A 12,715-nucleotide genomic window follows, 5' to 3' on the forward strand; every position below is an offset into this window, starting at 1 on the left:
TGTCGTTTGACCCCAGCTGCAGGGCTGGCTGTGGCATCCTCGCTTCCCATTCCACAGCTTCACTAGGGGGGGGGAAAGGAATGATGGAGATGTTGCACCATCTGTGGAGGTTCTAGACCATCCATGGAGATTCTGGATCATCTGTGGGCATGCTGGACCATCCATGGAGATGCTAAACCATCCATGGAGATTCTGGACCATCTGTGGACATGCTGGATCATCGATGGAGATGCTGGATCATCCATGGAGATTCTAAACCATCCACGAAGATGCTGGATGATCCATGGAGATTCTGGATGATCCATGGAGATGTTGGACTAACTGTGGAGATGCTGAATCATCCCTGGAGACTCTGGATTATCCATGGGGATTCTGGACCATCCATGGAGCTGCTGGACCATCACTGAGGGTTGATCCATCATCTCTGCCCCCCAAATCCCAAGCAGAGAGCAATTCCTGCAGAAGCAGGCTGGGCTCTGCAGCACAGCCCCGAGGCACATGTTCCTAGAGATGTGACACAGAAAGGTCTGGAGATAACATCCCATCCCTGTCCTCCTCCACGGGCAGCTCCAGGGTCATTCCTGGGGCTCCAGGAGTAGATGAGCCTCTGTTTGCACCCATAAACCACCAAGTTGTGCTGCACCAGGAGAGCTGAACCTGGGGCAATTCCCAAACGGAAAACAGCTCCCTGAGAAATAATCCTGCCGGGATTAGGGAGAAACACTCATTTCCATCCTTTTCAACCCTGCCCCGATGTCAGTCCGTGCTCTGACTCACCCCTGCACACTGCCACCATCCCTCCAGCTCCAGGGGGCTTCTTGGAAAAGATTTTCAAGTAAAATATTACATCTATTCCCCCAGTAAATCCCAGCTGGGACAAATTGCTGAAATTTGGGCAGTCAGAGGTTGCCTTTGGTTGGGGTCACAGTGGGAAAGGTCCTTGAAATCCCACATCAAATCAGAGCTGCCTCTGGTTTGGACACAGAGACAGCTCTGGGCTTGGGTTCCCCCATCCTGGCTGGAATGAAAAGGTCAAAATCGGATTTTTTTTTTTTTTTTTTGAGCGAGCAATGACTAATTCTCCTCTGGGAACGAGGAAATAATTTCGGGTCTTTCCCAGGGAAGGGATAGCCAACCCTTCGTTGCAAGGCTGGGCAAACCCTCAGGGCAACCTTTGGAATTTCTCTCCTCCTCCAATGAGCTCCTGACACCTCATTTCTCCATCTGCCAAGCAGGAACGATCCCTCTCTCCCACCCCACCGGCACGACGCAGCCCTCGCTGGGATCTCTCCGTGGGATTGATTACGCAGAATCATTCCACTTTTTTTATTTTATTATTATGGCTGAATAACCTCTCAGGGAAGCCCCGGAGGTGGTATGTGCCCACTCGTGCACAAACTGGGAAATTCAGCTTTTCCCATCTGCAAAAATCCAGGGAGTCCTTCGTTTGGAGGCTGATGGAGCTCACCGTGCATGGAAATGGTGCTGCTCCGTAAGAAGCCCCAGATTTTGGGGGGCAGACATCCAAACACCCTTTAATTTCATACGGAGGGGAGGATTTGCAGGAAAAGCTACAAAATCCCGTGTCACCATCAGTTACACACCTAATCCCCAGAGCTTTGGACGGCAGAGCTTCGGCCTCGGGGAAACTGAGGCACGGAGGGTTCATCCCCCAGGGCAGTGGAGTGGAGTCAAGGGTTCCAATCCCCAGACACACCTGGGGTGTCCCGGTGAGTCGGGCTGGCCCGGAGCGGAGTTTTTAGGATGAATAAGGGGAAAGAGCCTCGGGAAAGGGCAGGGAGATGCTGCTCCCTCGCCGAGCTGCATCACGAGCTCCCCGCAGGCTGCCCACTCCTCCAGCAGGGATCTGCAGCCTCCGCGGGCACGCAGGAACTCCGAAATTTTAATTCTCCTCTCTCCGGGGCTGGCGGAAGAGAGGGAGCTGCAAATCCCAGCGCCTCGCTCCTCCCCTCCCGCTGCCGGCGAGGAAAATTCAACAGAGGAGAGGAGAGGAGAGGAGAGGAGAGGAGAGGAGAGGAGAGGAGAGGAGAGGAGAGGAGAGGAGAGGAGAGGAGAGGAGAGGAGAGGAGAGGAGAGGAGGATCGTGCCGCGGTGGAATGGAGGGACAGGGCTGTCCTGAGTGCTCCAGAGCTCCGCAGTGCCGCAGCCGGGGCTGAAGGGGATGCAAAGAGGATGCCACGAGTTTGCCAGCAAGCCCTGAGCACAGGGAGAGGAGACGCAGGATTGGGGGTTTTCATTTTTGATGCTTTTCACCCCCACTCCTCCCCTCCGAAAACTCTGTTTTGTGTCACCTGCTCCTCTTTAGATCCGAAATGGTGTCAAAATCCATCTGCAGGCTGGTGGGAGTCAGCCCTGCTGGGGAGAGGCTGCCAGGCTCAGAGAGGCACGGAGGATTCTCCAGCCCCGTTTGGAACACTTATTTCTGCCTCAAAGGTGTGAATGAAGCCCTCGAGGCCCCAGAAAAAAGTGTCTTGCAGGGGGTTGTGTGATGCTTTCTGCGAGAATCCTCGGGGAGAGCTGCTCGGGAGTGAGGAGGGATGTGCAGTGAGTTCCCCAGGGCAGCATTACCTGCGGAAATCGCTGCTTTTCCAGCCACACAGGTGAGTTGCGACACCACCTGGGGCCAGGGATGCCCGAAGGCACGGCAGCTCAGTGGGATAGGAACCCTGTGGATGTCACCTCCTCGCTCAGGCTGAGGGACAAACCCAGAGCAGGATTTGCCTCCATCCTGCAGCCTCTCCTCAGCCGGAGACCTCTGATGCTCCAAACGTCAGCAGGGTCTCGCTGTGTCCTCCCGTGCACCAGCCCTGGGCTGCTGAGCCAGGGAAGGAGGGAAAAATCCCTCTGGCATGTCTGCCACGTTCATCTCCCCACTCCCTGGCTGCCCACTCGGTTTTCCCTCACCCACCCGAGACCCTCCCTCCCTCCCCACCTTGCCATCCCTGGGCAGAGGAATCCTCCCTGCCGAACACAACAGCCCCTGCCAAGATAAAAGCCAGGCTGTGAATAATTCATGCTTCAATCTTTTTCACCACCGTCTGCTGTAAATATTTAAATAGCTCCAAGATGTCTAGTGCTGAACTTGGGGAGGATGAACCTGAGCAGCACCACGGAGGGGGATGAGCTGGGATGGAGCACGGGGAGGGTGGCAGATGCCATGGGGATATTTCTCTGGCTCTGTGTGCACTGGAGAAGCGAGTAGAGAGCTCCAGGGGGAAAAACTGATTTATATCTCCATAACGAGCAAATCTCCAAGCCTTTCTACCCCTAAAAAAAAAAAAAAAAATTAAAAAAACAAAAAAAAACCCCCAAAAAAACCCATATTCCCAGTGCAGGATGCAGAAGTATCCAAAGGACATGGCTCAACTCTCCTCCCCTCTCCTCTGCTGCCTTCCCCTGGCTCGGAACCTCAGTGGAATTTCACTCGAATTTATGGTTGCCAAAAAAAAAGATCAGCAAATTCTCTCTCCTCTGGTCTGCAGCTCCCTGCGCTCTGCTCTCCACCTGGAAAACAGGAAAACAACACCTGACATTAAAACGAGGTGAGATCCTGGGCCAGCTCCCAGCTCCCAGCGCTCATCCAGCCTGGACACAAGTTATTCACCTAATCCCAACGGGTTGGGAACATCTGGGAGCTCAGTGCAGGAATCAGGAACCTCCTCCAGGGACAAAGCCCATCCCAGCAGAGGCTTTGTGTTGATTTTGTTCACAGTGTGCAGGAGAACAGCACAGCTGAGGAGTGGTTGTGGCTTCTCCTGCTTCAGCATCACTTGGGTGTTTCCCAGCCCTTCCCAAAGAACTGTTGGAGCAATTATTGCCACTGTGGCTGCAGAGCTGGGGACTCCTGGGCCTTGTGTGCCCCATGGCCACCTTGTCCCCCAACTCTCACATCTCCCCAGGGCTCTGCTTCGAGTCCCCTCTGGGGATGTGCTCAGCTGCTGGAACTCTGGGCATTTTCCTCCTGCAGATTTCAGTGGGTTTCAGCAGGCCTGGGGGGTTTCCAGCTTTGCAAGAGCAGCTTTGAATGTGCCAAGTGCTCCTCAGTCTTCCATGTCTCCCTGCAGCAGCACATGGAAACCTGTTTGTGGTGCTCCTGGTGCCCCTGGTGCTCCTGGTGCTCCTGGTCTTCCTCCCCGAGAGACTCTGGCTGCAAATTCCTTCATCATCCTCCACTGAAAAGTCAAATAAAGTCCAGGAGGAGTTTTTCTCTTGCTCCATAGCCTGGTGGGATGTCCCAAGCCCTGACTGTCACCAGAGCAGGAAGGACCAGGCAGCACCAGCACCTCCTGCCCACACCACCCCTGAGATCTGCAGCTCCATCACTGCAGAGGCTTTGGGGCCATCCTGGGATAAAAAGCAGGTCCAAGGTGCTTCCACAGAGCCTGATGCCATAATCCTTTATTAAAGACAACTTCTGGTCTGGGAACAAGGGGGGATGGTTTTAAACTGAAAGAGAGTAGGTTTAGCTGGGATGTAGGGAAGGAATTCCTCCCTGTGAGGGTGGGCAGGCCCTGGCACAGGGTGCCCAGAGAAGCTGTGGCTGCCCCTGGATCCCTGTCAGTGTTCAAGGCCAGGCTGGACAGGGCTTGGAGCAACCTGGGATAGTGGAAGGTGTCCCTGCCTGTAACAGGGGTGGAATGAGGTGAGTTTTAAGGTTCCTTCCAATCCTACCCATTTTGGGATTCTATGAAACAACTTTCCCACCTCTGGTGGCTCTTTGGCTTCCCCTGCTGGAATCAGAGGAAATGAAGGCTTTGGGACACCAAAACAATTTGCAGTTTGAGTATTTGAATGACTGTTGCTCTTAAGCCAAGCATTTAACTCAGTTTTAACCTTTTAAAAGCCTTTTCTCAACCAACTTAACATCTGAAACAAAAGAGATTTTATTTTCCCAATGGGATGCTTTGATAACTTCAAACCTTTTTTCCTCATCTCCATTCCCAAGCCAAGATATTCATCAAAACAATATGTTTCCCACAACAGCAACAACAACAAAAGGCTTTGAGTCAATGAGTCATCATTTTTCTGTGAAGAAAAATAAACATTTTCCCAATTCCCTGCCCAGGGATGGCACAAATCTCTGCACCAGTCCCTGTGGCTGAAGCAGCTGTGGCAGGTCCTGGCCAGATGTGGAGGTTTCCTGGCCAGATGTGGAGGTTGCCTGGGTGAAGGTGCAGGTTCAGGTGGTCTGGGCAGGGTTTCTCCTTCCTCTGAGGTTGGTGGTAACATCTCCAGCGTTTGGGGCACAGTGGGCTTTGCCCTCTTGGCTTATTCCACCCACCTGTGGGGATTTTGGAGCTGCCAAGGAGGGGGAGAATGGGCAGGTGGGCTAAGCAGCAAAGTGCTGGGCAGCTGGGAGGGCTTTCCCAGCTCTTGGCTGTTCTTCCACCTCTGGAAACGAAGAGGAAAGGAAAAGCTGGGGAGATCTGAGCAGGCTGTATGGATTGAAGCACCCCATGGTGGCACCACACCCACTTAGCGCCCAGAGATTGCAGCAGGGGCTGTTGAACCCATGGGCAGCTCAGACCCTCATTCCATGGCTGCTAAATGGGCTCCAAATGCCCCCAAAATCCCAGGATGGATGGGCAGAGCCTGCCAGGCACAGGGACATCAGCTGTGGGCTTCTGTACCACTGCACAAGAGGTGGGGCAGGATGGGGCATGAGGGAGGCCCAGGTGGCCTCAGAAAAGCAGAGAAAGAGAGAGAAAAGGGGCAGAAAAACAGAAACGAGGAGCTGGAAGCTTTGGCTGATCAATTGTCCGCAGAAGGGCTCGCAGGGTTCGCTCTGTACTGAGTGGTTTATAGATTTCCTCTAAATAGGAAGATGCTGCACAGGAACCACGGCGAGAGGTACAAGGCTGACGTGGGGACAGGGGACAGGCTGGGGCTGCTGGCCTGGCCCTGTCCTCCTCTGCCCCCCAGCAAGCACATCTGGAGGGGTTGATGGCAGCAGACACCCCGGAAAGGCTCCTCCTCACCCCCAGGCTGTGACTCCCTGCAGGCCTTGGGGGTTTTAAAGCCTCCCAGGACACCAAGTTTTTAATTTTTTTTAGGATTTGTGCTAAAGGAACTTGCCCAAGGTGATCCAGGGGGATGAAAAGAGGCAGAACATCCTCTCCTGCAGCACAATCCTGCCTTAATGCCAGCCCTGGCCAAGTCCCAACAGAGAGGACCCCAGAGTGAGCACATCCATCCCTCTGCCATTGAGGCCTTAAGAACTTCTGGCTTTTATTCTTCAAGTATTTGTAGTAATCTCTAATCTGTAAGTCTAGGCTTCATGTAAAATGCTAAAATCTCTGCTCCCAGCATTTTAGACAAAACAGTTCCTCTGAATGGAAATCCAAGGATACTTTCATTGCCTCAGAGCCTCAAAATATGTAAACGACAGTGGATTGGGGGGAGCAGGTTTGGACTGGTTAACATCATCCCCTGAGGGTGTGATTGGAGAGCCCTTGATTCATCCCCTGCTCTCCCACACCCAGAGGCATTCCCAGGAGAACATCAGCTCTCCTTTCCAGGAGCACCATCATGGTGCCTTCCTTCCCATCAACCACCCAGCTCAGTTTAACTATGGGAAAGCTGTTCATGCAGAAGGGCAAAGCCTTAACAAGACCCATCTCTCTGCATTCCTGATGGAAAGATTCAGGGAAACCACCTCAGCTGGTCCATGGGTGTTGCTGCAAGCAGTGCCACCCTGCAGAGCCACACGAGGACTTTATTGTCCCCAAACCCCGTGTCCCATGCCCACACTGAGGCTTGTGGCACTGCCAGGGTTGTGTTGGTTGCCCATTCAACCCATCCTGGCTTGGTTTTCTCCTTTGAAAAGCGTCAGGCTGAGCTCAGGTGGGCAAAGTGCCACCGCAGCAGACGGAGGGAGCACAGGCAGCAGGGAAAGCACATCCCAGCAGGCCAAAGGCACACGGCCCAGAAAAGAGCAGCCAGAGGGGTCTTCTCTCTCCTCCGTAGGCATGAGAGTGTGGAGGGAAATGTCCTGATGGCTCCACCGTGAAAATACGGATCCAGGCATGGAGCTGGTGATGGGGAGTGGTTACAGGCATGGGAACTCAGCATCTCAGCTCTGCTCTGCCTGGGCACTCATCAAAGTCATCCCATCCCACACAGGCAGGTCTCAGTAAGGGTCTTCCCTTCCCAGGTGCCCTGGCAATCCGAGCGGCATCCCTTGCACCAGGAGTGGGCAGCTATGGTCCAGCTGGGCTTGTTTCCCTGACTCCTTCCACCACAAATACAGAAAACCAGGTTCTTTTCAGGCTTTCCTCTTCTCACCCCGAGGCAAACGGCTAAATTAAGCCGGATGAATCATGCGGAGGAGTTTCTCTCTGCTGACCGTAACGGGGCTCCCAACACCGAGGCTGATCGGAGAGGTCCTCCTGGGAATGCTTCCATCAGCCTGAGCCATCCGCCGGGGGAGCAGCCCGGTGCGGAGCGCAGCTCCAGGGCTCCTCCCTGCCCAGGAACGCCAGCACGGTGACAAATGCCCCTTTCCTGGCATGGGGACACACCCAGGGGTCAGCACAGGGCGGCAGGGTCACCTCTGCCGGGAGGGAGGCGGGGAGTGGGATGAGGACAGGGATCGATAGGACACACTCATCTTCCTGCGCATCAGCGGCCTCTCGGGGTCTGTTTCATACTCTAAAACACATTCCCCCCTTTTTCTATTTATGGCAAATGAGTGGCTAATCCTCGAGCCGCCGAGCCGCAGCTTCGTGCTGAGCCGGCGCTTCTGCGGGTGCGGCTGGGGAGGGAGGGGATGAATTCCTAGGATATGCTGGGGATGGGGAGGGTGAATTCCCAGGATGTGCTGGGGATGGAGAGGATGAATTCTCAGGATATGCTGAGGATGGAGAGGATGAGTTCCTGGGATGTGCTGGGGAGGGAGGGGATGAATTCCTGGGATGTGCTGGGGATGGGGAGGATGAGTTCCCAGGATGTTGCTGGGGAGGGAGAGGATGAGTTCCTGGGATGTGCTCGGGATGGAGAGGATGAATTCCTGGGATGTGCTGGGGATGGGGAGCATGAATTCCCGGGATATGCTGAGGATGGGGAGGATGAGTTCCCAGGATGTTGCTGGGGAGGGAGAGGATGAGTTCCTGGGATGCTGCTGGGTGTGAAAAGGACAAGTTGATGGGAGCCACATCCCAGGAAAGAGCAGAACTGAGCCTTCCCCGAGCCCTTGCCAGGGAGAAGCCACCTGAGCAAACCCTTTCCCACCAGCAGGACACTCCAGTGCCATCCCACTTATCCAAAGCAATGCCTGTGCTGTGGCCAGAGGTGTCTTGGCTCCTCTTTCTGGAGCTGACAGGGATTGTTTTCTCCCTGTGACAATTCCCACCAGTGCCCCCATCCCGCCTGGGAACCACCTGAGCTGAGCCCATGGGTTATTTGTCCCTGCAGCATCATCACTAAGGCTGAAATAGGGAGTAAAGGGGTCTCAAACCAGCACTCACTGGGATTTAATGGGGTATTTGTGTGTCCCTGCATATGGGAGTGTCCTGCACATGTCCCACAGATGTGGCCTTGCCTGGGGTAGTGCAATTTTCCAGTGCCTAAGGAGCCCAGTGGCAAAGCAGCCAAAAATCTCAGTCCCCACTGAGGGTCATGGGGGGTCAGGCCAAGGCTGAGCTTGCTGCAAACCCCTCAGGAGAGTCAGCAGCTCCACATCAAATCTAGACTCCTTGCACTGCGAGCTGGACATCAGGAGCAGCCCAGACTGGGGTTCTGCTCTTTTCCTGCAGCATTTCCCCGCAGCCAGGGCAGGAACACATCTCCCCTCCCACAGCTGCTCCCTGCCCACGGGTGCTGCAGGGCAGATCTGCCCCAGGAGGCTCAAGGCTGGAGCTGCTGCTGCTCCAGGCCAGGTTTGGGAGCCATGCTGGAGGGCAGCTCCTGTTACCTGCTGGCCCCCAGCCAGAGGGGGGAGGAAACTAGAGGAGAATTCGTGCTGCAGAGCTGTGCCAGGAGCTCTCGAGATGCCCTTTCTCTCTGTCCTTGCAGAGCACAAACCCCTCAGGGGTGACACACTGAGTGTCCTCCCCAGGGACTCACATCTCCTGCCACCCTGGGAGGGCTGCTGCTCCAATGACCAAAAACCCTGGGATTTTATCATTGAAGGTGGAACGGGAGTGCTGGGGGGTGGAGGGGACAGGGATGCTCGTGAGGAGTGATGTCCCCCAGCTCTGAACTGCTTTGTCCCCCAGCTCTGCACTGCTTTGTCAGGACCACAGCCCTGCGTGGAGCACAGGGAGACTTCTGGAAGCTGAGGAGAAACTGAAATGCCATTAGGAGCTGAGCAGAGGAGAACCTTGCCCTGCAACCAGTGAACTGCAGTAAGAGCTTCTGCATCAGCCCATCGCCTGCCCTCCTCTGCTGAAATCACTGCAGACTGCCCAGACATCTGAGTCTCTTCTTTCCTAAAGCACTTTAGAGCTCCTAATGAAAAGCACTGTGTAAGAGCCACGCAACATCAGCATCAGAATAATAATAGTCACTATCCTTGCCTGCTCCTTGCCAGCCTTACTGGATGCCACATCCTTGTTTTTGGTGTCTGTCTTCACAAAATTATGCCCTGCTATACCAAATGTTCCGTCGCTGTGGGCTTTTTTCATCCTTAAGGGTTTCAGGGCATTACAGTAACCCAAAACCTTTAAAAACATTTGTGAGTAAAGTGCTGCGGGCTGCCCGGCTGGGAGATGTTACACAAGTGCAGAGCATCCTTCTTGCTGATTTGATGGAGGTCCTTCAGGGTTAAATTCTCCTCCTGCCTTTGACAGAGTGGAAATAACCAGCATGTGAATGTTCAAGAGCATGGATCAGACTAGTCTGGGAGTGGAAGAAGTTGCAGCCATCTGTGCAGTTGCTGGAGGGAGGCCAACAGCCAAGGGGAGCCTCATCCCTCCATCCCTCTGAGGTGCCAGTCTCTCCATGGAGCACATTGAGCCCCAGGTGACCCCAGCAGACCAGGCTGCTTGGGTTTAGACATCTGAAGCTGCAAAACCAACTTCCAACCTTCTTCTTTCCCCCTGGTGCTGCCCAGTCCTCCCCCAGGGATCAAACATGAAGTTTGGAGCAAAGCCCTCCCACCAAGCAGGGCTGGCGGGGGGCAGAGAGCAGCTGCAGCAAAATGAGAAAGCTAGAGCCATGATCCACCTTCCCTTCTTGCTTTCCACCTTCCAGCCTGGTTTTGAGCTGCACAGGATCCATCTTGATCATCTCACCCAACATCTGGAAGCTGGGATCAGCCCTCCCTCCCTTCCCCTGCAACAGCTGGGTGATGCTCCTGCCAGATGGGATCCAGCTGCTTGGCATGAGAGGACTTGGATCCAGAAGCTGCCCAGGGAGCAGCAAACACCTCTGTCTGCTAGGCCATGATTCCCTCAAGCCCTTCCCCACTGCACCCCAGGGATTGGTGGCACCTCACCGTGGAATCACAGACTGCTTTGGGATGGAAGGAACCTCAGAGGTCACCTTGTCCCAATTCCCCTGCTGTGGCATCTCAGCCATCCTGCTCAGGGAGGACTTGGGAGTTTAGCTGATCCATCCAACTGATCCTTTTGTAAACTCAGACAATACAGTGCTGCATCCGCCGTCGCCTCCTCCGACAACTCAGAAATTTATTATCCCCACAGCCAAAGCTGCTAAGCTGCAAGATAAAAATGCTATTTCTGCCCGGGATTTCTGCAGCTGCCTCCAAGCATTTGCAGCCACTTTCTCGTTATTAAAGCTCGGCTATGAAGAACCGCGTTCCTTCGGCGGAGATTTGCCTTTAATTAGCCAAGGATAAAAGGACAGTGCAAGAGAACCCCTCTGCTAAGCGGAAAAGGCTCCTCTCTCAACCGCTGCGCCGTCGGCACTTCTGCGGAGGCAGGGAGCAGGTGCCTGGCAGAAGAGATTTGTTCTGCTTCCCTTGCCCGCCCCAAACCTTCACCTCTCTGGGTAAAAACTACATCCCTGGGGCTGATGCTGCCCTGTGCCCCCGGAGGTGGGAGGGAGGGAGGGAGGGAGGTCACAGGGAGGGGGCAGCGGGTGGGCAGTGCCAGGCTGGGCTGTGCGTGGATGTGAGGAGCAGGATGACCTTGGCATCTGCAGCTCCCCAAAGCCCTCGGGGAGGAGACTCTTGGCGGCTCTTGCCGGGAGCTGCTTGCGGCTGCATTAAAGAAGTGGCAAAACAAACTCGGAGCTCTCGCCAGCCCTGGGTTTGTCTGCCAAGCCGGGGGCTGCAGCCCCCATCCCCTTGGGTCCCTGGGAACTCTGCAAGGCATCCTTTAAACCAACAACCTCCCAAAGACTGGTCGTGGAATTCTGGGATGGATCAATGCCCACAGCTCCTGTGCCCACCCAGGGTGCTGAGCCAGCTTTGCCCAGCAACAGCAGCCCCAGAGAGCAGGAGAGGGCTAAACCTTCTGCTGAGCCTTTGGGAAAAACTTCCCAGATCCCCTGGGCCCAGGTTGTCCCACTGTTTTTTCAGATTAAAAAGCTGAGGCAGTCTCAGCATGGCTCGTCCCCAGCACAGGGAGGCCCAGGGCACTGTGATGCCCAAGCAGGACTTTGGCATTCTGAGGAAAGCACCAGGTGTCTTCTCCATGAAATTGGGGTAGCATTGAACAAGGGGCCTAAATACTGGGGGAGCTAAATATCTGGGTAGAGCTGGCTTTACTCCTTGGATCTGATTTGCTGGCCCTAAAGCTTTGTAGATGTGGAGACTCAGCAGACTCAATTCTGACTCTGCAAAAGCACAGGTTGGTGTTTTATACACCCAAATATTGCTCTTCTTTGCCTAAACCACCCTTCTCCCACCCTGGACACCGTGCTGGGGTGCAGATGAGAGAGCTGCTCCCAGGAATAGGTTTTTCAACACCCAGCACAAATGCAAAGGAGGGAGAAGAAGGAGCAAGGAGGAAGTGGGAAGGAGAAAGAGAGACCTGGCCTGATTTCCAGAGCTGCAGGATAAATGTTCATCTCGGAGCTGTGCAAGCTGCGAACCTTTGCCTAGAGGTTACCTAAAGATAGATTGTGGGGGCCTCACTTCACACGCCCACCCTTGCAAATGTTTTGTACCCAGCTGCCTGCTGAAGGCTCTTTGGAATCACCAGCTCTGCAGCAGTGATGGTTCAGCCCAGCACCAGCCCCCAGCCAAGCCCCACCAGCCCAGGAACCCACAGAGCACCACCAGGAGGGCAGCAGCATCCCTGCCTCTGGGATCATTTTCCTTCTCCCACTCTCAGCATCCTCCTTAATGGTCTCCTCCCAGCTCCGGCCCAGGAAGTGTTTCAGGATCCAAGTGGCCACTTTGCCAAATGGATTTGCTCACAGGCAGTCGGGAGGGCTAAAAATTCCTGCTGCTCCCTGGGGCACAGGCGATGGGCTGTAATGGGCTTTGAGCATCCTGAGCTTTCCAGGAGAAGCAGCAGAGGTAGTGCTTTCCTGGCACCTGAATCCTTTCCTTCCTGCATGGAAAGGAGCAGGATTCGGAGGGCTTCAGCCCCTCAGCAGGGAAAGGAGCTCCGCTGCCAGCACCACAGGGAGCATCACCAGGGAGTACCAGGGAGCTCACTCCGGAGCAGATCCACGAGAGGTTCCGTGGGCTTTTGGCTGCCAGAGAGGCGACACTCGGCAGGGAAGGTGATGGAAAGTAGGTCAGTGAGCACAGCAGAACCAGCCAGGCTGCGCTCAGCGGGGA

The sequence above is a fragment of the Lichenostomus cassidix genome, unplaced genomic scaffold (assembly GCF_008360975.1).
Source record: "Lichenostomus cassidix isolate B80296 unplaced genomic scaffold, HeHo_3.0 HiC_scaffold_561, whole genome shotgun sequence".
Classification (NCBI taxonomy): Eukaryota; Metazoa; Chordata; class Aves; order Passeriformes; family Meliphagidae; genus Lichenostomus; species Lichenostomus cassidix.